At 38.7% G+C, this 22,561-nt stretch overlaps 1 pseudogene; it reads left to right on the forward strand.

Moving 5' to 3' along the window:
* The first annotated feature begins 1,075 nt into the window (after positions 1-1,075).
* LOC115519897 overlaps positions 1,076-22,561 on the forward strand; it is a 74,857-nt pseudogene continuing 53,371 nt past the window's right edge.

Consider the following 22,561-nt stretch of genomic DNA (forward strand, 5'->3'; position numbering starts at 1 on the left):
TGGAAGCAGGCTCCAGGCTCTGAGCTGTCAGCACAGAGCCCGACGTAGGGCTTGAACTCACAAGCCTTCGAGCTGTGAGATCATGACCTGAGCCGAAGTCAGCCGCTTAACTGACTGAGCCACCCAGGGGCCGCAAGACACATTTCTATGAAGTTACATGCATGGGAAAATCTTCCCTTTGCTCTTTAACATAGGAAAAACCTAAGAAAAATTAAAGTCTTAGGAGGGTTTTTTAATGTTTATTTATTTTGAGAGACACCTGGGTGGCTCAGTCAGTTGGGCATCTGACTTTGGCTTGGGTCATGATCTCATGGTTGGTGGGTTCGAGCCCCACATCGGCCTCTGTGCTGACTGCTCACAGCCTGGGACCTGCTTCAGATTCTGTGTTTCTCTCTCTCTCTCTCTCTCTCTCTCTCTCTCTCTCTCTCAAAAATAAATAAACATTTAAAACAAATTTTTTTAATGTTTACTTATTTTGAGAAAGAGCATGTTCACAAGCAGGGGAGGGGCAGATAGAGAGGGAGAGAGAGAATCCTAAGCAGTCTCTGTGCTATCAGTGCAGAGTCCAGCATGGGGCTCATTCCCATGAACTGTGAGATCATGACCTGAGCCAAAATCAAGACTTGGACGCTTAACCAACTGAGCCACCCAGGCACCCCAAGTCTTTTGAGTTTTAATAGCCTTGTATTGATCAATGGTTAGATACTATTGGTTAGATAAAAGCCTGTTTAAAACTCACCTTTTATCTGTCAGTCCCTGGCTTTAAACAAATTCCCCTAGAGAAAGCAGTGAGACTCCAAAAGGGACAGGCAAAGACACTGACTTGACTCTTAAGAAAGGAGGAGACAGGGTGCTGCCAAGAGCCATTCACAGTCCCTGTGGGCAGGCTGGCAGAGAGCCCTGGTTGGTGCTCCTGGTCTGGCAGTGTGGCTATAAACCACTCCATGTCAGCCTATGCTGCAGGGTGGGCTTTCCCAAGACTGATACACACTCAAATTTTTGCTCTAACATATCTGCTCTTTGTAGGGTGGGGGAGACCTCTATTCTGGTGGAGGCATTTTTTCTCCCTGGTACTATGGCTTCTGTTCCCAATTCTGATGAGCTGATTTTGTGTATGTGTATGTGAATGGAAGAAAGGTAAGTTTATGAGATGATTAATATGAATTTTTGTATACCAGGGACAAAAGCTAAACTAATCTTTTTCACTACAATGCCATTTGTTGTGTCTTTATCCTCTCTCTTTTATCTTTGTCAAGTCATGTTTGGTAGTATGAGCTTGAACATTGATCATTAGTTCAAGGTTTGGTGCAAAGTATTAAAGCATGAGGGCCTTTGCTTTCTTCTGCAATCAGTAAGGAACTCTCATTTTATTTGTTATAATAAAACAGAAGTCAAATCTGACACAGATATGAAAAATTAAGGTCATTCCCCCTTTATTCAGATATTAGCTTTACTTGAGTTCACCAATGCTATTTTAGTAGAAGGCATATATGACATGGGGGTTGATAATAGCAAAGAATGATTTTGTTTTGTCTTAATCTCCTCAGACTAATCAGTTAACGTAGAGGCTCAAGCATCTCTGCCCAAAAAATGGAGTAAATAGACTACCTTCTCCACTTCGGAAGAGATGTGGCAACTCTGATACTTAGCTTGTGCTAGTTGTTCGAATGAGCAAAATGAATAAATGAAAGGTTCGAGGTGCTTTGGGACAATTAGAAGAAAAAAAAGCTAGTAAAATATTAAAACAGAAAATTATTTTGGAGAGTAACTTGGTGTTAATGTTTTTTGCTTCTCAAGCCTCAGTTGTGTTAGATTACTGATGTTCTTCCCTAAAGAAACAAAACGCAACTTTAATCAAGACAAAAGTTCTTGGGATTTTTCCCTGTCAAATAGCAGAGAAACATCATTTTTATGAAACCTATGAACTAAACAAAAAGTGAAAGAGAAAGAAAAGAAAAAACCTGAGTTTAGCAATAATGCTTACAAGTAGATCAGGATCTTGAATGACCTGAAGCCAACTGGAACATCAGAAAAACAATTTCTGAGTGACAGTTTGTAGTAAATCAAAAGCTAAAAACTTTTCTGAGTGTGAGGAAAATGGGCTTTTCTGCTTTTCCTTTGTTGGCAAATAAAACCATTTCTTCCTTAATATCACATTAGAATGATTATTCCCTCTCCAGGTCTCCAATCTTTTGAAATCACAGCCAATATTTTGCTGTTTTTACCCTTTTCTGTCTTACAAACTTCTAAGACAAGTTACAGATGGCCAAGGAGGAGGAAATCATAAACTTATTTGAAGAAACTGGTTATTTTTTGTGGTTATCTTTCCTTCCTTTAGACCCAGGGGCATAGAGTTGAGCAAAGTACACTCGTCTGTCCGTGGCACACCATCATCAAGCTCTGGACAAGGCTTCTCTTTTGTTTTATATTATTTCATTTTTTTTTCTTCTTATGTCCTACCTTCTCTTTATTTCCTTCCCCCATAAACATCCACTTTTGTGCATTTTAAATATATATCCTTCCCATCTACTTTCCACATGAATATTTAGAAATATAGATGTATGTTTGAAATATATAGTGTTTGACCTGTGCATTGAAGGGGCGGACCTACGCCGGCCAACCACGCCTCCTCCCCTTGAGTAACAGGACTCTGACCCTTCCGCAGCCAATCGGCCAAGGCCACGACCCTTCCCCAGCCAATCGGCTGAGGCCACAGCCATTCCCTTCCAACTGCCCCTAGACCCCAATAAAACCTTTGTGCTTTTGAAACTCGCTCTCTCTCCCCGGTATCTCACCGCTGTATCGGTGCAGGTAGGGGATTGAGCTCTAGCTAGCTCGAATAAAGGCTCTTTTGCTTTTGCATCAGACTCGGCTCCCTGGTGGTCTTTGGGGATCATGAATTCTGGGCATAACATGCATGAGTGTGTGTGTGTGTATTCTTAACTTACACCAATGGTATTGTGACCTATAAATACCTTTTTATGACTCACCACTGTTCTTAAGATTTATCCATGTTGCTCTTTGAAGACCTGGCTTGTTACTTCTGCATGCTAGTTCTCCTGGGTGTGCACCTCCTTCATTCTGCTTATCCAGTGCCCTAGTGATAGACACGTAGGATGCTTCCAGTTCCCCACTACCCCCAAGAAATGCTTCAGTGAACATCCTACGATGTGTCTCCTCACCAATACTGGCAAAAGAATCTCTAAGTGAGATTGTACCATGGTGATTTCATAGGCCCTGCCAGGTGGCTTTCCAGAATCCTGCACAAGTTACATTTCCCCACAGTTCATTGCATGACAGGTGCTGTCTCCTTGCCAATAGATGATTTGCTGATCTTTAATGTGCCAAAACTTATTATAATCAGACCTTCTAGGATTTGCTAATCTAATGGGCATGGTGTCTTGGGGGAACTTTCTTGTATCTCTCCAGTTACTGGTTAGGTTTCTCCCCTTTTCATATACTTACTAAAAAGGAATTTATTTCCTGAGTGTCTATAAATTACTGGAGGAAACAGGATGTACCCATACAATTTTGTGAGTGCAGCTATTGGTATGACCAATATTTCTCATATGATTACTGAAATATTTATTTTAAATGTCTGGAGGTAATTTATATTTCAAATATGTCAAAATTGCAGTTGGCAGGCTTTAATTAATTTCCCAGAGTCTAATCTTGCCTTCCTTTTTCTTCATTTGGAACCTGAAGCCATGTCATGATTGAAGGAGACAGTATTAAATCAAGTGTTGTACTCATCAGGCAACTAAAGTACTTGGGGAAAGTTGTCTCAGGTATATGGATGTCTATTTACCTGGAATGTTGTCTCAGGTATATGGATGTCTTTATAGCACAGAATAGTGCCATCTGGCTGTGTCCTCTCCTTATAGTGGAGACAGGAGGAAGTTATAGTAGTTCTGGCTTGCACACCATCACTCCCTCCTCCTTTCTTGTTGCCACCTTTGGAAATAATGCTTTGTTTCTGAGATGCCACCATACTTAGCCCCCTCCTCATGCTAAGATTCCGAGTGAAGGGGTGATGAGCTCATCTCTGACTGGGTAAATCTTCTGAGGACTCAGAAAGGGTTTTGGAAATAGCAGGCAGCGTATGAAGGATAATGTGATTTGTTGCCTTTTTCTGGGGTGAGAAAAGTAAAAAACACTTTTAGTGGAATGCTGTCTTCTGTTTCTGGGTTTCTACACTTCCTGGTAAGTTTCTCTCCCCTTCTTTCTAATCTTGCCTGACTGTACCCAGCAGAATAACTGCCTTGGCCAGGGAGAGCAGACAGTTTTCCTCTCATGTGCCAGCTTTGATCTATTGGCAGTAGCAGCCAGGAGTGTGACATGAGAGGCAGAACCAGATTCATACTCCCTTCTGCTCTTCCTTCAGATAGTGGCACCTCCACTCCTCTAGGAAGCTGGAAGCAAAGTGTGGAGCAGGAGGGGCTCCCTTTATAACACACTCCTCCATGACTCTGTTAAGAAATCTCTGGCTAACTTTTTCTAGGACTTCCTATGACCACGAGTTACCTGAGTCAATTTTGGAACCTTACAGTTGTAAGAAAAAACAATCCAGAATTTATAATTGTCATATATATTGGAAAATTCAGAGACATTGAAATAATGCTCCATAATTTCTTTAAAATTGGATCCAACTGTTAGAAAAGTTTCCTTTGTTATTTTCTTCCCTTGTGAAACCACCATCTGTCAAAAAAAAAACATGTCCCCAAAACAATGGATAGAATTGCCATAACATTTCTTTTTTCATTTCATAATGTAGGTCACAGAGAAGAATGCTGGTCCTGAAGTAAATCTGTTATACCCGAGGAAAGTCCATATCCTTATATTTGACTGTAATCAATCTGGATTGGGTCACAAAAAGTGAACATGCTAATACTTCTGAAGAAAGTCACCCTGTATTTGCTCAAGGTAAATACCCTTCTGTTCGATTTGTAGAATCTAGTTGGAGTTGACAGAATGCATCCAAAAAGAGAGATTTATGCTTTATTTGTTGTTGTTGTTGTTTTTCACCTGAGCAAAACCAAAAGAATCATCCAGTGAAACATGAGTATGCTAACTTTAGAAATAACTTTATGACTTTTTGAGTCCCCTGGTTAGCTGATGACGGTTTTACATTCAGGAGCATTAAAATAAAAACATCCAGTCAGTTCCTAGGGGTGCATGTCACTGACAGGAGTTTCCCATGAGGACTTCATTGATTTGTCACCTACACCTTTTCGTAATTCTTATTGGAGAAAACAAGGTTCTATAAACATATTTCAAAAGTCCAACATAGAGCTAATGCACTCTCAGCTCTCTACCTCTGATCTGGACCTGTTTTCACTCCCTACTCCACTAAGACCTTCAATAGACCCGCAATAAATATTCAGAAAGAATTTCTTGGTTTTGGGGACAACCATACAGAGGAAGAACAAGGGAATGATTGTGACAGTGGTTACACAGATCTAGCTATGAGATAAAATTTCATAGAACTGTACATATATGGTGTGCATGCATGTTTAAGTGGTAAAATCTGAATAAGCTCTCTAGTCTCGTTATCAGTGTAGTACCCATGTCAACTTCCTGGATTTGATGTTGTACTATAGCTATGTGGATATCATCTTTGGGTGAAGCTAGGTGACTGGTATTGTCACTGTACCATTTTTGCAACTTCCTAGGAAACTATAAGTATCTCAAAATAATAAGCTAAAATACATATACTTATTGAACACCTACTAAGAGCCAGGCACTGTGTTAGGCTCTGGGCCTTCAATGGTATATAAGATGATGTTGTTGCCTCCCTCCAGGATCATCACTTCTTTCCCCACTTCTGTCTTTTTGCCTCCCAACATACACATCTAAAAACATTACTTTGTTTCTCCCTGTTAATTCCTTGCCAAACTTATCTAAGAAATTATGTGTACCTGATGCTGCATTTTTCTCTCCAGACTCGGTCTCTCACTATTTAACCCCTTGCAGTCTGGTTTCCTAACCTATCATTTTACTACTCTAGCCAGTAATGTCCCCTAATGTCCTATTCCACTCACTATTCCAGCCCCTGGACTTATCACTAAAAAACAAAACAAAACAAAATCAAAACAGGCTAAGTCCTCCCTCACTGGGTCTGCCATCTCCCATCTACCAGCTTCAAAATCTCAGTGTTAGTCAGCACTCCCTGTCACTTCCCTTTTATATCACTTCTAAATCCATCATGCTTTCTCTGGACATCCTAAAATGAAGAAATTCATCTATATTAGGAGCAAGCTGAAAATTCATGCACTCCCAAGTAAGCTTGGCCAGAACCAGCCCTATGCATAATCACCCCCAGCCTCCCATTGGCCCGTCTCCCCAGTGACCCCTCTGTCCATTCCTTTCTGGTGCTTAATATCATAAATAAGTCATTCTGAGTAAATAAGACTCATCTGATATTTCCAGGCTCCAACCTCTGATTATAGAGGCAGCATTTCTGGGATGCAGTCAGGGATTTTATTTTTAACTTGTTCCTCAAGTAGGTAATTTTCATAAATATTTGTGAATGAACAGATTTTCCACCAGAACCAGCACCCCACATGTACACATCAGCACCAGCCTATTTCACTTTTCACAGGATTTCCATGGCCCTTTCCAAAGCCTTATGCCTAGTTTATATTCATAATCGCATGCTTTTCCTTAAGATGGGTCTCCAATAATATAAAAACTTTATATTCCCACAAGATCCCAGTTTGCTGCTGACTTGGAGCCTGGCTTAGGTATCATTCCCAAGATGGAACACAGTGACACAAAGAACAAAATTTGTTTGTAGGCATCCCTATCTCCCTTCCACATTCTACCCCTAGTGTGCCTGTCCATCAGACACCTGCTCTTGCAAGAATGTTGATTAAAGCCTCACTTCACTGTGCTCCAAGTCTCCACCTCCGTCCTTTGATTGGGTCAGTGGGCTTATTTCTCACAGGGAGGGAAGGAAGAAATGAGGGTTGAGTAGGAGTTTGCTGAGCAAACAGAAGGCTGGAGGTGGGAGGGGAGGCGGGGTGAAGCTATTCCAGTCAGCAGTATGAGGTAAGGTCAGATGGGTCAGAATGTAGTGCTTTTGAGGAACTAAAAGAAATTTATTCTGGTGGAAATAAAGAGTTGTGAGGGAGTGGGAGAGTGTGGCAAGAGACAGAGGAGAAGTGAGGTCCTTGAGGCAAAGAACCAAGTTTGACCCCAATGTCACATTCCTTTCCTGGCATAGGATGATGGAGTTTGGGAGTGGTAGGGTGGTGAGGTTCAGAGACTACAGCCAGGAAAGAATTCTTGAAGATGTCTTTGGTGCAAAAACATGATTTTATTAAAGCACGGGGACAGGACCTGTGGGCATAAAGAGCTGCACTGGGGTTGTGAAGAGTGACTGCTTGTATATTGTGGAGTTTGGGGGAAGGTAAAGTCAAGAGGAAGTTTCTTAAAGGGATTTCCATATGCTAAAGAAGATTTACAGATTACTGGAGGCCTAGCTATTATCAAGCTAAGGTTGTTTTTCCCTCTAGCTAAGCATTATCATTAAAATAGTAGGGAGTTCCTGGAGATTAGGCTACTGACAAGATTGCCCTTTTCTTGTAATATTACTAAGACATTTGTAAACAGATGGAGACTCTGTCAGTTTAACCATTTGTTTTCTGTCCTTTTCTTTGCTCTTGGGCAGCCAGGAGTGCCTGAGGAATGTCACACTTATCCCAGGGGCATGTTGCGAGGTAGCAGCTTGCCTTATGCTCCCTCACCATGGGAAACAATTACTCACTAATGAAAGACTGGCTCCAGTTGGAAATTCCAGAGTCAACTGTACACTTTGGCTGCTAGTATCTAGTGTCAGCGTAGCTTCTTCTGGATATGCTGCAGGGCTGTTTATCTTGAGGACACTTTGGGCTCTTCTGCTTAAAAGGCCCTCAAAATAAACTTCTGATATATTATTGTTTGTATTTGACCTAAGTTGGGTTGCTAGCTTTAGCATACAGAAATATAGTATACCCAGTTAAATTTGAATACATGAAGCATACTTATACTAAAATATCACTTGTTACTTATGTGAGGTTCAGATTTAACTGGGCATCCTACATTTTATCTGGCAACCCCACCTAATGATGAGATTCAGAATGAGTCAGCAGAATTGTAAGTAACTGAGTCTGGCACATCTGGTGGGGGTGGAGGAAGGAGGATTCAAACTAGCTATTTGGTGACCAAAGGAGAAAACAGCTGGTTGAATCCATCTTTCACTTTTCACTCAAGACAATGTTAAAATGTACATCACAGAGCTATCTTAAGGTCTGACAAAGTGAAAACTCAAAAGTAGCCTCTGTCTTTGAGCCAGACAACACCTAGATTCCTTTACTTGGAAACTTCAGGACACCAGAGTCACAGAGAAAGGGTTTCTTGCCTTTTCTGCCCTGTTCGATGCCCTGTTCAATGGCACTTGACTTTGAGCCCCTGCCTAAAGGTGGAAAGCTTGACCCGCTTGTGCAGAAACGACTGGCTCAGACTGGGGACAAAAGAACAGAGGAGGGGGGGCTCCTCCAGATCTCTGCAGACAATCTCTGAGCTCTTTACTCCAGGGGTGTCCTGACCAGCTATTATCTCTTCATGGGCAGCAATTTCCAAGATGAAATTAGCTTAACCTCTGCCCAAGCCAATTATGACCTCCACCCACAAAATCCTTTTTAAACCTCACTTGAAAAAGGTCCAAAGCAAATTCTAATAGATTCTTATAGAACCTAAAGCAGGAGGTTTACATATACTATTTGTCCCTCTTTATGAAAAAATGCAAACATCTTGTAGGGAAGATGTACACAGTGGTTGCTGATGTTACCAGTTCAGGAACCATGGTTATTAAATTAATATTCCCTATCCAATAAGGAGGTAAAAGCATACATTGCTGAGCAAGGAAAGTTAAGCCTCACAGAAGGATTTTCTAAGTTTTTCTGATACACCATTCCCCACCACCTCCACAGTGACCCATTGTCCACAACTCTGAATTCAAAAGCTTTTTTTATACCTCATTTGAATATAAACCCTGATGTCTCATGAGGCTGTTGGTAGTCTTCATGTATCCCACTTAGTGTGAATATCCCTATGGTTCATTGCAGAAATATTAATGTGTTTGATTACAAGGTGCTGCCTTGTAGACCCACTGGGAATGCTACCTTATTACCTTTGTAAAATATGGAAAATTTTGCATCAGAAACGAATCTGGCCTGGAGGGTTGCAGATAAGGCAGTGTGAGTCAGTGAGGATTTATTCTCATCTGTAATCACTGAACTCATTTATATGCCAAAAAAAAAAAAAAAAGGAACAGCTCTCTAAACAAGAAAGACTCAAGAAAACATTACTTGTTATCAGTATCTGAGGAAGAAGAGCATGAAAAGCAGTGGCCTGGGCCCTTCTATTCCTTGACTCCTCCCTTTCCAGTCTGCCTCATAGGCACCAAGTACAGCTGTGGGGGAGAAGGCTGTGGCACCTGCACTGTCATGGTGTAAAGATACAAGTCCAAGTCCAGGAAGGTCCAGTATCCTTTGTGTTGGGCCAAGCCCTGCCCTGGGCACATCTAGGAAGGACACAGAGCCTCCTACTTTTCCTGTCCACAGGAATTCCCCCTCTCTTCTACCTCCAGGCCTGCTCACCCTGCAACTTCCTAAGCTCCAAATCTTTCCCATTACCTTGTTCCCATCAGAGTATATCTGTCCTGTGTGTCAGTCTCTCAGGGCCATGCTATCTATTTCTATACAAATACTTCTTTGCTTTTAAGCAAGAGATTTCAGAGTGGGGGTCAGGTAAGAATGGCTTAAACACAAAGAAGTGATACATTGTCCTGGTAGAAGATTTAGGTCTTTGACATATACTAAGAGGAGTTATTTGCCTGGAAGGGCTGAATGAGGTCTCAGATTACCTTGGCCTAAAATGTAAATTTGCTCACTATAATTGAAAGTGGTTCTGAAGCAGGAGTTGTCTGGTGTGATTCCAAGTTTTTGTCTTAAGTCACTGGGTGGTACTGTTCACAAATTAGGGAACACGGGAGAGGAGGAGCAGAGGAAGGGAAAGTAGTAAGTTTAGCTTTGAACACATCATATTGGGGTAATTACAGGATACCCAAGAGGGATTGTCCACAGGCATCTAGATAAAGAGTTCTGTCATTCAGAGAAGAGGTCTCATCTGGAGCTATAACTTACTGGAAGCTGTCAATATAAATATTAAAAATGATAATAAAAATAGCTATCATTTTTCTAATGCTTACTGTATGCCAGGCACCGTTCAAAGTAGGTTACATATATTATCATATTTAGTCTGAAGAACATCTTTGAGATAGGCATTACTATCACTCACATTGAAAAAAAAAGAAATCAAGGCAAAGAAAGTTGAATAACTGGCTCAAGATCATATGGGCCAGCTGGTGGTGAAGGCAGGTTTTCAGACCCAGGCCATCTGGAACATAGCATACTATGAGAGCTTATAGTATGCTTATAGGTACAGGACACTGTAGAACCACAGACTGGGATATGCACAAAGAAAGACACCCCCACAAAGAAGACCAAGAGGGAGTAATCAGAGTTGAAGGAGGAACATCAAGAGGAGAAAGTTCCAAGAAGACAGAAGCGATCAATAGTATGAGATACCAGGGAGTGGCCCAGTGCCATTAGATTGCTCCCGGACCAAGGGCAGCAGAGAGATGGGACTGGAAGATGAGATACAGATGGCACAGGAATGGCTGGAAAGACAGGAAGTTGTGGACAATTCCTGAAGAAACTTGACTAACAAGGGAAAGAAAGATGGACCAGTAGCTGGAGAGAGACATTGGGTTTTGTTTTGTTTGTTTTGTTTTGTGTAGCAGAGCAAACACTTGAATTTACTTTTAAATCCAAGGGAATTTAGGGAAATGAGACTCTAGAAAGGAAAAGGTTAGGAGAACTGTTGGTGATGAACCAGGTCCATGGAGAGAGAAGAATAGATGGGAGCCAGAGCACAGGGGAAGAGGAGGAAGGACTCTTGCCCTCCTGGCCAAGAACACAGGGCAATGACTGAAACTCTGGGTAAGAAGCAGTGGGCTGGGAGTGGAGGGGGCTTATGCCTCTATTTTCCAGGTGAGGCATGAGGATAAGGCTGAGGAGAGCAATGAACACTGGAAGAGCAGTTGAGAGAGAAGGGAGAGGGGGATAAGATTAAGAGGAAGTAAACTTAATGGGGGAGGGGGACTTGGAGGACATAAAAAAAAAACAAAAATTTATCTGCTGCACACTCTTGCCCTGTACATCATGCACTCTCCCAGGGTCCCCAACCAGCCAGCTGGCTGGTTTCCAAACACCTTTGATCATTCAAAGGGCTGGTGGAGCCAAGAACAGCACTCTGTCTTTTCTTCCAGAAGAACTGCATGCTTACTGTCTTCCTGGGTGGGAGAATAGAGGAAGCATTCCATGGGAGAGAGACAATTTCCCATGACTTAAAGACAATTTCCCATTCCCACTTAGCCTGAGTGGGAATAAAAAGCTAAATTGGACTGAGGTCTGGACCCCATTTCCAACCAGTGAGATGAGAATCTTGTGCTAACCACATCCACTTTGTCATTAATACAGACTCTACTGTAGGAGAGGTGGTCAAGATAAGGGCATAAACTTGTGGCTTCCACATATGGCCGTATGTTGAAATCAGCTGATGAGCCTTAAAAAGCGATGAAGTGATCCCACCCACAGATTCTGATTTAATTGGGCTAACGTGCAACCAGAGTATCTGTATATTTAAAAGCTTTGCATAGTTGAAAACCAAATGGATTAAACTACCTCATTGTGGTTTATTTATAGTCCACAACATATAATCCACAATATATAATCTTAAAAGTAAAAGATTTCTTCTCCCTAGAATGGGGTGGGGGGAGAGATCTCTTGGAGGTCTTATACAAAACTCTTCATTTTTCTTTCTCCATTTTTCTCTACCATTTGATGCCAGCCATATGTAAGTTCTTTCCTGGACACTTATAGGAACTTACACTTTGTTTTGTTTTGTTTTGTTATCTAGTGTTCTCTGTATTCTCAGAGAAATATAGTCCCATGACTTTCCTAGACTCCCTGAATTATGTTAGTCACTCCCTATGATTCCAATGTGTTTTCTTTACAAAATGCTATCACAGCCATTATCCAGTTACAGTGTGCCTGGTGCCCATCTGCTCTCTGTATGGGGCTGCTGTCACCACAGTAGAAGGCGTAGGAAACATCAAAACCAGGTTTCATCCCATACAGGTAAGAGCATAATGTGACTGGGTACAGATGTTAGTATAAGCATCCCATGTAGTCTACTGTACTCCAAGTCAGATTTTTTTTAATTAATTAATTAATTAATTTTATTATTATTTTTTAAGTTTACATCCTAGTTAGTATATAGTGCAACAATGATTTCAAGAGTAGATTTCTTAATGCCCCTTATCCATTTAGCCCATTCCCCCTTCCCACAACCCATCCAACAACCTTCTGTTTGTTCTCTATATTTAAGAGTCTCTTATGTTTTTCCCCCTCCCTGTTTTTATATTATTTTTGCTTCCCTTCCCTTATGTTCACCTGTTTCATATCTTAAAGTCCTCATATGAGTGAAGTCATATGATATTTGACTTTCTCTGACTAATTTCACTTCGCATAATATCCTCTAATTCCATCCACATAGCTGCAAATGGCAAGATTTCATTCTTTTTTATTGCTGAGTAATACTCCATTGTATGTATATACCACATCTTCTTTATCCATTCATCCATCGATGGATATTTGAGCTCCTTCCATATTTTGGCTATTGTCAATAGCACTGCTATAAACATTGGGATGCATGTGGTGCTTCGAAACAGCACACCTGTATCCCTTGGATAGATATCTAGTAGTGCAATTGCTGGGTCATAGCTGGTAGTTCTATTTTTAATTTTTTGAGGAACCTCCATACTATTTACCAGAGTAGCTGCACCAGTTTGCATTCCCACCAGCAGTGCAAAAGAGATCTTCTTTCTCCGGATCCTTGCCAACATCTCTTTTTGCCTGAGTTGTTAATGTTAGCCATTCTGACTGGTGTGAGGTGGTATCTCATTGTAGTTTTGATTTGTATTTCCCTGATGATGAGTGATGTTGAGCATTTTTTCATGTGTCGGTTGGCCATCTGGGTGTCTTCTTTGGAGAAGTGTCTATTCATGTCTTTTGCCCATTTCTTCACTGGATTATTTGTTTTTTGGGTCTTGAGTTTGATAAGTTCTGTATAGATTTTGGATACTAACCCTTTATGATATGTCATTTGCAAATATCTTCTCCCATTCCGTCAGTTGCCTTTTAGTTTTGCTGATTGTTTTCTTTGCTGTACAGAAGGTTTTTATTTTGATGAGGTCCCAATCGTTCATTTTTGCTTTTTTCTTCCTTGCCTCTGAAGATGGGTTGAGTAAGAAGTTGCTGCAGCCGAGGTCAAAGAGGTTTTTGCCTGCTTCCTTCTCTAGGATTTTGATGTCTTCCTGTCTTATATTTAGGCCTTTCATCCATTTTGAGTTTATTTTTGTGTGTGATGTAAGAAAGTGGTCCAGGTTCATTTTTCTGCATGTCACTATCCAGTTTTCCCAGCACCATTTGTTGAAGAAACTGTCTTTATTCCATTCCATTGGATATTCTTTCCTGCTTTGTCAAAGATTAGTTGGCCATACATTTGTGGATCCATTTCTCTATTCTGTTACATTGATCTGAGTGTCTCTTCTTGTGCCAGTCCCATTCTGTCTTGATGATTACAGCTTTCTAATACAGCTTAACGTCTGGGATTGTGATGTCCCCAGCTTCAGTTTTCTTTTTCAAGTTTTCTTTGGCTATTTGGGGTCTTTTCTGGTTCCATAGAAATTTTAGGATTGTTTGTTCTAGCCCTGTGAAGAATGCTGGTGTAATTTTGATAGGGATTGCTCTGAATATGTAGATTTCTTTGGGTAGTATCGACATTTTAACAATATTTGTTCTTCCAATCTAGGAGCATGGAATATTTTTCCATTTTTTTGTGTCTTCAATTTCTTTCATAAGCTTTCTATAGTTTTCAGTGTATCAATTTTTCACCTCTTTGGTTAGGATTATTCCTAGGTATTTTATGGTTTTTGGTACAATTATAAATGGGATTGATTCCTTTATTTCTCTTTCTGTTGCTTCATTATTGGTGTATAGGAATACAACTGATTTCTGTGCATTGATTTTATATCCTGCCACTTTGCTGAATTCATGGATCAGTTCTAGCAGTTTTTTTGGTGAAATCTCTTATGTTTTCAATATAGAGTATCATGTCATCTTCAAAGAGTGAAAGTTGGTCTTCCTCCTGGCCAGTTTGGATGCTTTTTATTCCTTTGTGTTTTCTGATTGCTGAGGCTAAGACTTCCAATACTATGTTAAATAACAGTGGTGAGAGTGGACATCCCTGTAGTGTTCCTGACCTTAGGGAGAAAGCTCTCAGTTTTTCCCCCTTGAGGATGATATTAGCATTGGGTCTTTCATATATGGCTTTTATGATCTTGAGGTATGATCCTCCTATCCCCACTTTCTTGAGGGTTTTTATCAAGAAGGGATGCTATATTTTGTCAAATTCTTTCTCTACATCTATTGAGAGGATCATGTGGTTCTCGTCCTGTCTTTTATTGATGTGATGTGTCACATTGATTTTTTTTTTACAGATATTGAACCAGCCCTGCATCCCAGGATTTAAATCCCACTTGGTTGTGGTGAATAATTTCCCTGATGAACATGGATGAAAAAATCTTCAACAAGATACTAGCCAACGGGATCCAACAATACGTAGTCTACTGTACTCCAGTTAGGTCACCAACTTTGAAATCTTTTGTGCTTCTAAACTTTCATTTTGTCAGATTCAGTGATTCATAGCAAAGGGTCTTTTTAGAGATTGGTATATCAACCAAGATTCCTTCATTGATTTTAATATATCTTAACTTCTCAACCCCATCCTTGCCCTAAATTAAAACAAGAACAGTCCAGTCTGACAAGAAAAGAAAGTGAAATAAGAAAGCAGAAGTTTATAACAGAAATTAGTTGTCCACCACATTTTGAAATTAGTGAACCCTGAGTAAGAGGCAAACTATGTGTATAAATACTTCCCAAATGTTTCTTAAGTAACTGACACCATACTACAATAAAACACAACAAAAATAACAAAGCATTCACTAGAGTTTAGAGGACTTTTTAAAGAAATAAAATGTTATTTTTATATGCTGAATAAGAACTTCTACAGAGGTTAAGCTTTGAAAGCAGTGTGTGGAAAGAAAATTATGAATAGCCATAGTTTCCCTTGAAATTCCTTCTGTTAGAAGATTGTGTTTGGAACATGAAGGCTAAGACAATGTGTTACCGGACAATGTGTTACCATTGATGGGCATTGGTGATAGTGTATGTCTTTCAGCCATAAACTTTTTGGTCTTATTCAGATCTTACCCCACACTTGGATCATCACCTTAACAGTTATGGAACTAATGCTGCAGCTTATCAGATTTCTTTCTCTCAAACCTTGATAGTACAGATGCTAGATTTGTTCAGTAGTGCCCTGGACAGGTCTGTATTGGCTTGTGAGAACCAAATATTCAATTTTGAGGGATTTTGTTAGCCAGTCTTTAAACACAGCCATTATTAAAAATTAAACAGACTTTACATAAATAATATTCTTTTAAAAAGCTAATAAGTATCAACATTCATAATTTTCTAATGATTTTACTATTATCTATGCTCTTGAGGCTATGTATGTTTATTTATCTACATGGTAGAAATACCACATAGTGGTATGCTATGTGCATCTCTTCCCAGATCCACATTCAGTGACATCACATTGGAAGCATATCAGCCATGGTGAAAGTATTTTTACTCCTAAAATTAATAGAAGCTGTAAGTTAGAGCTTTTTTCCCAGAGATTCAATTGCTAAATTTTACCATCACATTTACAGCCAGGTTATATGCCACAACTGAAACAACTTGCCATCTAGCAATAAATCCAACACAGCCATATTTCTCTCTAAAACAGAACAATAGCTGCCCTTTCAGTTGGGCTACTGGTGAAGTATTTGACTTTCATCTAGGGGTTATGCTATTTGAAAAATGTTTATTTAAAAACATTTGAAGCAATTCTGTCTCCCAAAATGAAATAACTATCGAATTTATGAACAAACACAATTTTCTACACGCACACAAAAAGAACATGTTAACAAATGTAGTTTTCTATAACAAACCTATCACTTCCAAGATAACTGGTCCCCAGTTCTTAGAAGAAAGCTGTGAAAGCAAACCTCTAAATATTGTAAGAGAGCTCTTTTCCCTTTCAGTAAACAGACCTAGACAGAAATTCAGTTTTATGATGAAAGATGTAGACTAAAACAAAGTAAAAATGCAACTTAAATGTTATGGTAACTGGTATATAAAAATTCTCTAATATTTTCCCTTGTTTCTCAACAACTTCTTCACTCAACAACTTCTTCACTTCTTCTTTTTAGTTTCTTATGAAGTACTATTAAAACTCTGGCTTATGGTTGCAGTTATGTTAACCCAACCTGAATGGATAATCTTTGTCCAATGAAATAATCCACACTAGTGAGGAATTGAGAGCTTTTAAAAGCAGAGATCTTGTGATTTGTCTTTTTTTTTTTTTTAATATGCACGGACAGTCTTAGAGAGATGGATTATTTGTTCTCAGATTCTGTGTCTGTAATTCACATAACAACCATCAGGAGGTGGCATTGTAAAATTTGGCTAAATTGATGAAGTAGATAACCTTATGCTGAGTGTGGTAATTTGGAGATTATATTTTGGTTCACAATCCATTTGTTTGAGCTCTTTCTAGAATTATAAATGCTAGCCACACTGATAACCTTCATGTTTATATTTTAAGGAAAACAATAACATAAAATTCAAAGAAATGCAGTTAGGTATCACATATACCTTCTAAAATGGTCAACTGATATAAATCACCACTTCATTTAATTTTGTCTTTCTCTTCAAGACTAAGGAAAAACATTTTTTTGTAATTTCCATCCTTTTTCCTCTTAGAATCAGAAGAATTTCTGCAGTGGGTACTATTAGCATTCCTGTGGTGGGCCTTTCCTAGTGCTTGTAGACTTGTCACTGATTATGTGGCCAAGACAAAAACAAAACAAAAAGTCTCATACTAGTTCTCTCTAGCCTTTAATGTTTGCTTATAGTTTATCAGAGAGAAGTTGTCCTTTGCCTCTTAAATACTTGTATTTCATGCCATGTAGTTATATTTTAGACATTTCAGCTCCTTTCCTCTACTCCAAAGAGAGATTCTTAATTTACATACTTCTACATTCTTCTTAGCAAAAGGAAAGATAGATTATGGAGTCTGAATCCATTCTTGATTGTGCAGTTTCTTCCTAAACTATTCTTGTTCTTAAAAAAAAAAAAAGAGTATACCTGTTAACCAAGTTTCCCCATGACCCACTGGCAGCAAGCTTTTACCCTTCTGGATGTTTAAACTTATCAAATCCACACATTTATATTGCTTCTGAAATTTTTAAACTGTATTTGAACATGATAATTTTCTATTTATTTTTAGTACAAAACTAGCATGTTCTTATTATGAAAAATGCAAAACAAAATTAAAAGACAGGGAAATAAAATTCATTCATATTTCTGTCCCTAAGAAACAACCACAATCAGATACTTCTGTTCCCTTTCAGTCTTTTCTATGCATATTTTTTGTTTTCTTATTTTAGCCAATACTGTGGCTACTGTATATATGATTTTATATTCTATATACAATTTTAACACTATAACATAAGAATTTTTTCATGTTATTAAAACCACTACATAAATATCATTTATACTAGCTGCAAATTGTGAATATACTACATAAAAATATAATGATTTCCTTACCTTGTCCATCATACTTTGGAAGTGTTGACTGATTAAAACAATCAATACTTATTGAACACTGTGCTGTACTGGAAGGGTTGGTGAACATCTAAAACACTCCTTGCCTTCTTCAGGAACTTAAGATCTAATGAGGGAGGTGAAGCATATACCTAAATGACCCTACTCTAGCATAGTTGGTGATAGGCCTGTAGAAGGATCCAGATAGTGAGTGGTACAGCTCTGGCTGGGGTGTTAGAGCAGACCCCATGGAAAAGGGGGCAGGCGCCCTGACAAATGGACATATTTTCCCTAAGAAAACATGTGAGAGAGAAAAGACTATGTAAGAAAAGCTTAACAAAGGGCCACATATGAGATGTTATGGGGTTGCAGTTTACATGAATTTGGGCATGGGTGGGATATAAGGCAGGAAGAGTTGGTTGGAAAAATTATGGAGAGCTTTGTGATATTTCCGGAAGAATATGTAATCACAAGAGTTTTTTGTGATGAATATCTGTGTTCCGAAGAGCCATTTGACTGATTTGGGAAACAAGAATCCAATTACTCATAAAGCTATCTCATTGAAAAAAAATGAAGCACAAATAAGTAATATTTTTTTTATCATTCCTTAAAATTGATCTCTTCTTTATCAGGTCATTTGTGCTACTGTACTAGATACCACCCAATTGTAGAAAGTAGAAAAACTTTCTGTGTGGTAAGTTAAATTTTAAAAATTTATTTCAGTTGATTTAGTACATGGATGAATGCTTGCATAAAATTATCTATTGCATTCAATTATTTCTAAAATACCCTTATCTTGACCTTTCTAACCAATGAAAGTTGTTGAATGCCACTGTTGGTATTTTTTAAATAAATCTTTAACATCTATCCTGTTTATAGCCCTAAATTGGCACTTTCCTAAGAAGTAAAGTACATGGTCCATGACTTCAAGAAATGCAAACTCTATTAAAGAAAGAAAATAAAATATAGACTAAGAAATAATAAAAGAATAATTGAAAAGCAAAATATTAAAAGTTCAATATATCCCCTATACCATGTATATCAGTTTTGAAGGAACATGGACTAAAGAAAATTAATGAGTAGGAAGGGGAGACACAAAGGAAACATTGGAGAAGGGGAGTTTTGAGCTAGGTCTTAAAAGAAATGATAGGAATGAATGAGTGAAGAGGGACCAGTAGAAAATTCCATGTAAGAAAATGCATGGAAGTAGGAAAAAGAAAAATGTCCAAGATTCAGCTAATAAATTGTTGTGGCTGAAGCATTAGAGAATAAAAATATATCATTCTTGGCTGATGAATTTACAACTAAAGCTGATAACCAATATATAGTCATTGTCTAGGAGTAACACAGGAATAGTATTTCAAAGGGAAAATTCTTGGCACCTGCCAGTAAGAAGGATAAGCCTGGAAAGACATGGTGGGGATGAGGGCATGGACTAGTGCAATCTCCCATATGTGAAGGAATGAGGACCTAGACCAGTTGGGAAGATATGGACCCAGAAAGATGACTTTCAGGAATGGGATTGCCAGAATCATAACCTCCAGACAATAAAGGATATAGTGAGGACGAAATCCAAGTCACCCTCAAAATTAAGAGATTAAGAAACAAGATAAGATGAAGGGAATTGGAAAAGGTGATTTAGTGTGTGGTATGGGTGGGGGAGGGTATAGTTTTGAGATATATTAAGTTTTCAGAATGTTAAATATCAACAAGGTTTCCATTAAGGTGTTTTCCCATTTTTTATGGCAAAATTAATTTTATATAATTTTGGTTGACCAAAAATAATTCAAAGAACACAAATTAATTCCACATACCAAAGTCTTTGGGAAAAAATCTGCTTTTAGGCCAGTAATGAAGATCTGAAAAGCTTTAGAAACTACAGCCATTTGGAATCCTGGGCAAGATACTATTATGTTGAACCATATGCATGACCAGTATTGCACCATTTTGGCCCACAAAAATAGCAACTTCATATCATTTAACCTAATACTACATGATTGTTTTCCTGGAGACAAAGCCTACCTATACAAAAATAGATATTATTATCTCACTCACTTGGATCCCCACATTTAGCCATTTGTCATTCGTTCCTTTATCATGTACAGCATTGTCAGAAAATCCAAATCCCTCCTTAAGTCTGTAGAAAATTACCTTATAGGTAAAAATATCAGCCACCACCTCTGTAGCACTTCCTGTGTGTCAGATACTGTGCATACCTTTTGCATATTTAAATCAAACAAACCTGTTTGATTTAAATGTTTGAGATGGGTTTTATTTTCCTAATTTAACAAACTCAACCTAGTTAGTACCTGTTAAAGCAGGAACTAGAACCAAGGTCTCCTTGACTCCATAGATGAAGTCAAACCTTAGGTCTCCAAACCACCCAGACCCTTCGGTTGTGCCTACACATGAATAGGACAAACAGGAATGAAAAGATTAAGTCACAATTGAAGTAAGTGACCGGTGAATTCAGGCCAAAAACACTACTTTTGTTCTGCATGAAATGTCCTGAAAATTAAGGTAAAATGGTTTGGGACTAGAATCATGCCAATAATTCAGAATATCTTCAACAATACCCAAATAAACTCAGATTTTCAGTTTATTTTTATTTGTGTATAGAAAGTCTTAAATGCAGTTTGCCTTCTCAGGACTTCATTAAAGATACATGCTGTATCACTGTTTATAATAGCCATCTTTTTTTGTGTTTTTTTTTTTTAATTATCACTTTGTTAACTACTCCATTTACCTCACCCCGAGTGGAAGCCTTAGCTGGCTGACCCCACCAGCCTCTGACCTCCTTCATGATCCCCTGGGATTTGGATGACACATTAACAAGACCCTATTTATAGCATGGTTGCACATTCCCTGTAATTTTCTCTAATTGTTCAGTGATGGAATACCTTGTTCTCTGCTCCATCCCATTACAGAGCCCTTGAAGGCAAGGACCTGCTCTGTTACTTCTTCCATAGTTCCTTCCATAGTCCCCCTGCCCTTGGGGACTGTGAGTACTAGGTTGGTGGTTTTATGAATTGACAAAAGAATTTGTTTTAAATTCTTGCATTACTTCCTAAGGAATCAACTGTTTGTGGAATGAAAGGATCAGGAAAGTGTTGCGTGGATCAAGAAGAGAGATCTTTTTGAAGGGTTAGTATCCAAAATCTATAAAGAACTTATCAAACTCAACACCCAAAAACCACAAATAATACAGTGAAGAAATGGGCAAAAGACATAAACAAGCATTTTTCCAAAGAAGACATCCACATTGCTAACAGACACATGAAAAGATGCTCAACTCACTCAACATCAAAGAAATATAAATCAAAACCACAATGAGATACCATATCACACCTGTAAGGATGGCTAAAATTAACAACTCAGGAAACAGTAGATGTTGGCAAAGATGTGGAACCCTTTTGCACAGCTGGTGGGAATGTAAACTGGTGCGGTCACTCTGGAAAACAGTATAGAGGTTCCTCAAAAAATTAAAAAATAGAACTACCCTATGACCCAGCAATTCCACTACAAGGTATTTATCCAAAGGACACAAAAATGCTGATTTGAAGGGGTACATGCACCCCCGTGTTTATAGCAGTTCTATCAACAGTAGCCAAATTATGGGAAAAGCCCAATGTCCATCAACTGATGAATGAATAAAGAAGATGTGGTGTATGTATGTGTGTGTGTATATATATACGTATATATATACACACACACATACATACACCACATCTTCTTTATATACATATATATATATGCATGCAATGAAATACTACTCAGCGATCAAAATGAATGAAACCTTGCCATTTGCAACAATAAGGATGGAACTAGAGTATATTATGCTAAGTGAGATAAGTCACTCAGAGAAAGATAACATATGATTTCACTTATTGTGGAATTTAAGAAAAAACAGCAGCTGAACATAGGGGAAGGGAAGGAAGAATAAGATAAAAACAGAAAGGGAGGCAAACCATAAGATACTCTTAAATACAGAGAACGCACTGAGGTTTGCTGTAGGGATATTGGATACAGGGCTGGGCTAAATGGGTGATGGGCATTAAGGAGGGCACTCATTGGGAAGAATACTGGATATTATATTAAGTGATGAATCACTGGGTTCTACTCTTGAAGCCAATAATATATATATGTTAACTAACTTGAATTTAAATAAATAAATGAAGGGGCGCCTGGGTGGCTCAGTCAGTCAAGCATCAGACTTCGGCTCAAGTCATGATCTCACAGTCCGTGAGTTTGGGCCCTGCATCGGGCTCTGTGCTGACAGCCAGAGCCTGGAGTCTGCTTCAGATTCTGTGTCTCCCTTTCTATCTCTGCCCCTCCCCTGCTCATGCTCTGTCTCTATCTCAAAAATAAATAAAAATATTTAAAAATTTTTTAATAAATAAATGAAAAGAAGACAGATCTTTTGTGAATAGACAAGAAAAAGTAAATATCTGGTGTTCCACTTCAGTTGGGATTGACTGAAAAATAGCCACATAAATCCAAATGCATTCATTTTCTGTTCTGTAATGTAAAAGAGTGAATTCAAGGAGTAAAGAGTCTTAAAAAGCTTCAAAAGTTAGCAGGCCCACAATTTTCATGAGGCTAATCACCACAGAAGCATTTTCCTTCAGAAGCATTACAACTTTTTGTGCCTCGATCTGGCTTTACCATCACCCCCCCCC

Source organism: Lynx canadensis, chromosome C1, assembly GCF_007474595.2.
Source record: "Lynx canadensis isolate LIC74 chromosome C1, mLynCan4.pri.v2, whole genome shotgun sequence".
Classification (NCBI taxonomy): domain Eukaryota; kingdom Metazoa; phylum Chordata; class Mammalia; order Carnivora; family Felidae; genus Lynx; species Lynx canadensis.